Here is an 8870-nt window from a genome sequence, read left to right on the forward strand (position 1 = left end):
TGAAGCACCTACTATGTGTCCAGCTCTGTGGCGGGCACTTCACTTTCATCTCTCATTCTCTTGACATCTTGCAAGGTAGGTAAGATTGTCTATTAAAAAACAAAGTAGGCTCGGAGGGGTGGCTCACAACTGTAATCCCAGCATTTTGGGATGCCAAGGCCTGTGGATAACTAGGTCAGGAGTTCAAGACCAGCCTGACCAATATGGTGAAACCCCGTCTCTACTAAAAATACAAAAATTAGCCAGGTGCAGTGGCATGAGCCTGTAGTCCCAGCTACTCAGGAGGCTGAGGCAGGAGAATCACTTGAACCTGGGAGGTGGAGGTTGCAGTGAGCCGAGATCCCACCATTGCACTCCAGCCTGGGCAACAAGAGCAAAACTCCATCTCAAAAAAATAAAAATAAAACTTAGCTGGGTGTAGTGGCAGGCACCTGTAGTCTCAGCTATTCAAGAGGCTGAAGCAGGGAGAATTGCTTGAACCCAGGAGGGAGAGGTTGCAGTGAGCCAAGATCTTGCCACTGCACTCCAGCCTGGGCAACAGAATGAGACTCTGTCTCAAATAAATAAATAAATAAAATAAAAAGCTTGTCTACTCTGAATCATGGATAACGATACTGTAGGGTGGACCACCCTCGGCAGAGGGTAAGGTGAGGTAAAATCGTCATCACCAAAGACCAGGAGAGGGGAAGCAAATCCTCTGGGTGGATAAGGGAATAGGGCTTGGTATCAACTGTGGGCCAAGGATGGGCATACCAGCCTTGGGGTCAGGCAGACCCTGATTCAAATTCGGCCTCTGCCATTTCCTACGATGGGAACTTAAGGAGTCACTCAGCTCTCTGGGTATCAGTTTCCTGATGTGCAGTAGCGGGGCACTAAGAGCACTAATTTCACAGGCTCTATTTTTGTTGTTTGAGATGGAGTCTTGCTCTGTTGCCAGGCTGGGGTGTAGTGGTGCCATCTTGGCTCACTGCAACATCCACCTCCTGGGTTCAAGTGATTCTCCTGCCTCAGCCTCCTGAGTAGCTGGGATTACAGGTAAGCAACACCACATCCGGCTAATTTTAGTATTTTTAGTAGAGACGGGGATTCACCATTTGGCCAGGCTGGTCTCGAACTCCTGATCTCCAGTGATCCACTTGCCTTGGCCTCCCAAAGTGCTGGGATTACAGGTGTAAGCCACCCCGCCCAGCCCACAGGCTGTATTTTTCTGATGAATAAGTAGATGATGCAGTTCTCATCTGTGGCTGGCACATCATTGAAAGTCAATGAATAGGCCAGGCACGGTGGCTCATGCACTTTGGGAGCCCGAGGCAGGTGGATCACCTGAGGTCAGGAGTTCAAGACCAGCCTGGCCAACATAGCGAAAACCTGTCTCTACTAAAAATACAAAAATTAATCTTGCATGATTGCACGCACCCGTAATCCCAGTTACTAGGGAGGCTGAGGCAGGAGAATTGCTTGAACCCGGGAGGCTGAGGTTGCAGTGAGCCGAGATTGCACTGCCTCCTGGATGACAGAGCCAGACTCTGCCTCAACAACAACAACAACAATAACAACAACAGCAGAAACTTCTTCCCCAGGCCAGCACATCTCCGGGTGAACTGGCCCCAGCCTTCCTCTGTGAAAATGATGCTCCCTACTGAGTCCACAGAGCTCCAGCTACACTAGGGCAAGTCATCATCTGCCCCAGGAACTTGGTCTGAGACTCCCCCCATATCTCTGATGACTGGCTTCAGCAAGTCTCAGAACTTGTCTGTCACATCCCCAAAGAGGACTTCCCTGTGACCGTTAGAAATGGCCATCCATCCTGGTCTATCATTATCTATTTTATTTAAAAAAAAAAAAAAAAGAAATGGCCATCCAGTTTCACTCTATGACACCTCAACCCATTTCACTATCTACACGGCACTTAGCACTACCTAAAACACAAGTCCCATAAGTGATTACTTCTTTTGACTTTTTAAAAATTTTTAAATTTTTTGGATATGGAGTCTTACTCTGTGCCCAGGCTGGAGTGCAATGGTGTCATCTCGGCTCACCACAACCTCAGTCCCCTGGGTTCAAGTGATTCTCCTGCCTCACTCTCCCAAGTAGCTGGGATTACAGGCATCCTGCCACTGCGCCTGGTGAATTTTTTTGTATTTTTAGTAGAGATGGGGTTTTACCGTCTTAGCCAGGCTGGTCTTGAACTTCTGACCTCGTGGTCCACCCGCCTCGGCCTCCCAAAGTGCTGGGATTACAGGCATGAGCCACTGCACCTGGCCAAGATCTAGGATTTCAACCTACTCTAGCCTGACCCCTTGTTGTGAAAGGAGACTTGAGGATCAAGAAGGCTTTAGGGAGAAATCCGAGTTGGGGTGCGAAAATACACAGGTAGACCGGGTTAGTGGCTCATGCCTGTAATCCGAGCACTTTGGAGGACAAGGCGGGTGGATCACCTGAGGTCAGGAGTTCAAGATCAGCCTGACCAACATGGTGAAACCCCATCTTTATACTAAAAAAATTATTTAAAAAGTAAAAAAAAAAAAAAAAAAAAAGGAAAATACACAGGTAACGCTGGAACCCAGGAGGACAGCAGGATGCAACCACAGCAAGGAGGACGCTCGGACACTGGGAAAAGGCAAGGAGAGAGGACTGCTCAAGAGCCTTATAGATTGTTGTTGTTGTTGTTGAGAAGGAGTCTTGCCCTATTGTGCAGGCTGGAGTGCAGTGGCCCAATCTCGGCTCACTGCAACCTCCGCCTCTGGAGTCAAGCGATTCTCCTGCCTCACCCTTCCAGGTAGCTGGGATTACAGGTACCTGCCACCATGCTCAGCTAATATTTTGCACTTTTTCTTTTAGTAGAGACAGGGTTTCACTATGTTGGCCAGGATGTTGGCCTCAAACTCCTGATCTCATGTTCCGCCTGTGAGCCACCATGCCTGGCCAGATTCTCCATTCTTATTGCAAAGCAAAGTGTGTGGATACTGCACAGAGTGGACAATTTGACACAGGGAGCAAAACGGTTTCAGGCGTCTCTGGGATGAGATGTGATGGAGGTGGTGACAAGGAGCCCAGTGCTTGACTTCGTTCAAAAGTCATGGTCTGGCCAGACACAGAGACTCTCACACCTGTAATCCCAGCACTTTGGGAGACCAAGGAGACCTCCTTGCTGAGGCCAAGAGTTGGAGACCAGACCGGGCAACATAGTGAGACTCCACCTCTACAAAAGATTGAAAAAATGTGCCAGGTGGCCAGGGGCAGTGGCTCACACTTGTAATCCCATGCGCTTTGGGAGGCCAAGGCAGGCAGATCATGAGGTCAAGAGATTGAGATCAGCCTGGCCAACATGGTGAAACCTCATCTTCACTAAAAATAGAAAAATTAGTCAGGCGTGGTGGTGCACTCCTACAGTCCTGGCTACTCAGGGGGCTGAGGCAGAAGAATTGCTTGAACTGGGGAGGCAGAGGTTGCAGTGAGCTGAGATCGGGCCACTGAACTCCAGCCTGATGACAGAGTGAGTCTCCATTTCAAAGAACAACAACGACAACAACAAAAATTTGCCAGGCATGGTGGCTATGACCATACCACTGCACTCCAGCCTGGATGACAGAACAAGACCCTGACTCCAAAAAAAAAAAAGATGGTAAAATATATAAAATTTACTATTAATAAAATTTACTATTCTGGCTGAGGCAGGCAGATCACTTGAGACCAGAAGGTCAAGACCAGCCTAAGCAACACGGTGAAACGCCATTACTACTAAAGAATGCAAAAATTAGCCGGGTGTGGTGGCGTATGCCTGTAATCCCAGCTACTGGGCATGAGAATTGCTTGAACCTGGAAGGCAGAGGTTGCAGTGAGCTGAGATCTTGCCACTGTCCTCCAGGCTGGGTGACAGAGTAAGAATCTGTCTCAAAAAAAAAAAAAAAAAAAAAAAAAATTACTATTCTATGTCTTAGAGGCCTCAGGGAACATGAGCTTGTTGAGGGGGAGGAATCTTTAGAAAGCATAGAGCTGGGTCTATGACACTTTTTTTGGGTTTTTTTTTGAGATGGAGTTTCACTCTTGTCACCCAGGCTGGAATGTAATGGCACGATCTTGGCTCACTGCAACCTCCACCTCCAGGGTTCAAGTGATTCTCCTGCCTCAGCCTCCCAAGTAGCTGGGACTACAGGCATGTGCCACTATGTCCAGCTAATGCTTTTGTATTTTTAGTAGAGATAGGGTTTCACCATGTTGGCCAGGATGGTCTCGAACTCCTGACCTCAGGTGATCCGCCCACCTTGGCCTTCTAAAATGCTGGGATTACAGGCATGAGACAGCATGCCCGGCCACCCAGTCTTTATTTAGAGGAGCCTAAGGAGGACCAGACCCCCAGCACAGAAGGATAAACCTCATGTATTCTCATTTATTGTGGGAGCCAAAAATTAAAACAATTGAGCTCATGGAGATAGAGTAGAATGACGGTTACCAGAGTTGGGGAAGGATAGTGGGGTGATGGAACGCAGGAAGAGAGGATGGTTAATGGGACCAAAAAATTAGTTAGAAAGAATAAAGTCTAGTATTTGATAGTGCAACAGGGTGACTATAGTTAATAACAGTTTTATCGTACATCTAAAAATAACCAAAAGAGTATAACAGGACTATTTGTAACAAAAAGGATAAACGCTTGCGGTGATGGATACCCCATTTCCCATGATGTGATTATTATGCATTGTATTCTTGTATCAAAGTTTCTCGCGTACCCCATAAATATGTAAACCTATTGTGCACCCACACATTTTTTTTGAGACGGAGTTTCCTTCTGTTGCCCAGACTGGGGTGCAGTGGCGTGATCTTGGCTTACTGCAACCCCTGCTTCCTAGATTCAAGTCATCCTCCTGCCTCAGCCTCCTCTGGGATTACAGGCACGCATGACCACACCTGGCTAATATTTTTGTATTTTTAGTAGAAACACTGTTTCTCCACGTTGGCCAGGCTGGTCTTGAACTCCTGACCTTGCGATCTGCCTGCCTTGGCCTCCCAAAGTGCTGGGATTACAGTTATAAGCCACAGTGCCCAGCTAATTTTCTTTTTCTTTTTCTTTTTCTTTTTTTTTTAAATATGGGGTTTCACCATGTTGGTCTTGAACTCCTAATCTCAGGTGATCTGCCCGCCTTGGCCTCCAAAGTGCTTAGATTACAGGCGTGAGCCATCACGCCTGGCCTAATTTTTTTCTTTTTTTTTTTTTTTTTTTTTTGAGGCGTAGTCTAGCTCTGTCACCCAGGCTGGAGAGCAGTGGCACGATCTCAGCTCACTGCAACCTCCACCTCCTGGGTTCAAGCAATTCTTCTGCCTCAGCTTCCTGAATAGCTGGGATTTCAGGCACCCACCACCACGCCCAGCTAATTTTTGTATTTTTAGTAGAGACACGGTTTCACTGTGTTGGCCGGGCTGCTCTCAAACTCCTGACCTCATGATCCATCCACCTTGGTCTCCTATAGTGCTGAGATTACAAGCATGAGCAACTGAACCCGGCCAATTTTTTCTTTTTTTCTTAAAGAACTTGGAGTTAGTCCCTTGCCTGTGGCAGAAGCTGTGGGAAAGGTGGCAGAGTCGTTGGCATCCAGAGTTTTCCTGTCATGTCTGAAGCTGCTCTCTGGGAAAGAAAAGCAGTGAGAATCCCAGCAGCATGGATTCCCTGGTTCTATTCATTCTTAGCTCCAGCTGTGCTTCCAGCCCTTTGTTCTTTTCCATTGCAGATCTCTGTAGACATCCAAGAAATTTCCCTTTTGCCCAAGCAGAAGCTGGATTTCTGTACTTTACACCAAGAATCCTGATCAAACCCAAGCAGAATTCTGGAAATATGTAACGTGTCATCTGTGCGAAAAGAAATGTGTTGTTCATTAATGAAAGTATTTATGTGTCTGAATGCTGCCTGGAAAAGGTTTAAAAGAAGGAATTTCTGCTGAGGACCGTAGTCCCAAAATGACACAAATAGGAACAGTAGCAGCTGCTTCCATTTGAGAGCTAGCTACATAATAGATACTGTGGTAGTTTAGTGGGGAAGCCAGTTTTGTTCCAAGTTCGACTTTGAAGTTCTTGTTTTATTTTGTTTTTGTTTTTTCTTGAGACAAAGTTTCCCTCTTGTTGCCCAGGATGCAGTGTAATGGTGCAATCTCAGCTCACTACAATCTCCACCTCCCGGGTTCCAGTGATTTCTTGCCTCAGCCTCCAGCGTAGTTGGGATTACAGGCGCCACCACGCTCAGCTAATTTTGTATTTTTAGTAGAGATGGGCGTTTCTCCATGTTGGTCAGGCTGGTCTTGAACTCCCAACCTCAGGTGATCTGCCTGCCTCAGCCTCACAAAGTGCTGGGATTACAGGTGTGAGCCACCACGCCTGGCCAGACTTCGAAGTTCTCTCTTTTTTTGAGACAGAGTTTCGCTCTTGTTACCCAGGCTGGAGTGCAATGGCGCGGTCTCGGCTCAACACAACCTCCGCCTCCTGGGTTCAGGCAATTCTCCTGCCTCAGCCTTCTCAGTAGCTGGGATTACAGGCACGCGCCACCATGCCCAGCTAATTGTTTTTGTATTCTTAGTAGAGACGGGATTTCACCATGTTGACCAGGATGGTCTCGATCTCTTGACCGTGTGATCCACCCGCCTTGGCCTCCCAAAGAGCTGGGATTACAGGCTTGAGCCACCGCGCCTGGCCTGACTTTGAAGTTCTTAATGACTAAGCTAAATAAAAGTTTTCAAACATTTTAGCCTCAGGAACCTTCTATGATAGTAAAAACTGAGGACTCCAAAGAGTTTTATTCGGTTTTTATCTATAAATATTGACCATAATAGAAACCAGAACTGATAAATTAGCCTGGGCAACATAGTGAGACTCTCTTTGAGATAGGGTCTCCCTCTGTTGCCCAGGCTGGAGTGTAGTGAGACGATCTTGGCTCACTGCAACCTCCATCTTCTGGGCTCAAGCAATCCTCCTGCCTCAGCCTCCCAAGCAGCTGTGACTACAGGTACGTGCCACTATGCACAGCTAATTTTTGTATTTTTTGGAAACGAGGTTTCACCATGTTGCCCAGGCTGGTCATCAACTCCTGGACTCAAGCAATCTGCCTGCCTTGGCCTCCCAAAGTGCTGGGATTACAGGTGTGAGCTACCATGCCCAGCCAAGATTCTCTCTACAAAAAATTTATAAACTCAAGTTAAAAATTGATGTCATGGCCGGGCGCGGTGGCTCAAGCCTGTAATCCCAGCACTTTGGGAGGCCGAGGCGGGTGGATCACGAGGTCAAGAGATCGAGACTATCCTGGTCAACAAGGTGAAACCCTGTCTCTACTAAAAATACAAAAAACTAGCTGGGCATGGTGGCGCGTGCCTGTAATCCCAGCTACTCAGGAGGCTGAGGCAGGAGAATTGCCTGAACCCAGGAGGCAGAGGTTGCGGTGAGCCAAGATCGCGCCATTGCACTCCAGCCTGGGTAACAAGAGCGAAACTCCGTCTTAAAAAAAAAAAAAAAAATTGATGTCATGTAGCCGGGCGAGGTGGCTCACACCTGTAATCTCAGCACTTTAGGAGGCCAAGGTGGGTGGATTGAGGTCAGGAGTATAAGACTAGCCTGGTCAACATGATGAAACCTTGTCTCTACAAAAATAGAAAAGTTAGCTGGATGTGGTGGCAGGCACCTGTAATCCCAGCTCCTCTGGAGGCTCAGGCAGGAGAATTCCTTGAACCAGGAAGGCAGAGGTGCAGTGAGCTGAGATGGTGCCACTGCACTCCAGCCTGGGTGACATAGCAAGACTTTGTTTAAAAAAAAACAAAAAAAATTAGGCCGGGCGCGGTGGCTCAAGCCTGTAATCCCAGCACTTTAGGAGGCCGAGGCGGGTGGATCACACTGTCAAGAGATCAAGACCATCCTGGTCAACATGGTGAAACCCCGTCTCTACTAAAAATACAAAAAAAAAAAAAAAAAAAAAATTAGCTGGTCATGGTGGCACGTGCCTGTAATCCCAGTTACTCAGGAGGCTGAGGCAGGAGAATTGCCTGAACCCAGGAGGCGGAGGTTGCGGTGAGCCAAGATCGCGCCATTGCACTCCAGCCTGGGTAACAACAGCGAAACTCCATCTCAAAAAAACCCAAAAAACAAAAAACCAAAAAACAAAATAACAAAAAAAAATTAGCTGGGTGTGGTGGTGCAAGTCTATAGTCCCAGCTACTTAGGAGGCCGAGGTGGGAGGATTACTTGAACCCAGCAGGTGGGGGCTGCAGTGAGCTGTGACCTAGCCACTGCACTCCAACCTTGGGGACAGAGCAAGATCATGTCTCAAATCCCCCTGCCCCACAAAGAAAAACCCCAGAAATTTAAAAAATGACTAGAAAAGGCCTGTAATCCCAGCTACTCAGGAGGCTGAGGCAGGAGAATTGCCTGAGCCCAGGAGGCGGAGGTTGCGGTGAGCCGAGATCGCGCCATTGCACTCCAGCCTGGGTAACAAGAGCGAAACTCTGTCTCAAAAAAAAAAAAAAAAAAAAAATGACTAGAAAAGAAAAAGCCCATTGCTTATGAACATTTTTGTTTTTTCAAAACAAAAAAATGTGAGATTAGCATTATTTTGTATTTTTGCTAATCTCTTTGACATCTGATTTAAAAGAAGACAGTTGGATTTGTAAGTCAGTTTCCTAATTAGACACACTGCTTTGGTTGAATATAAAGAAAAACTGCTTTCACATACACATGCGGTTGGAAGAACTTCATGAACCCCCTAAAAGGGTTTCAGGTACCCGCCTTGTCAGGAATCCTCAGACGATACTTTGTGAACTACTGCAACAAACTATATTGCTTCTCAGTTAAAAAGTCTTTATGATTAGCTATTGAATTAGTATTAGAACTAACAATTTGTT

This window comes from Saimiri boliviensis, chromosome 21, assembly GCF_048565385.1.
Source record: "Saimiri boliviensis isolate mSaiBol1 chromosome 21, mSaiBol1.pri, whole genome shotgun sequence".
NCBI lineage: Eukaryota > Metazoa > Chordata > Mammalia > Primates > Cebidae > Saimiri > Saimiri boliviensis.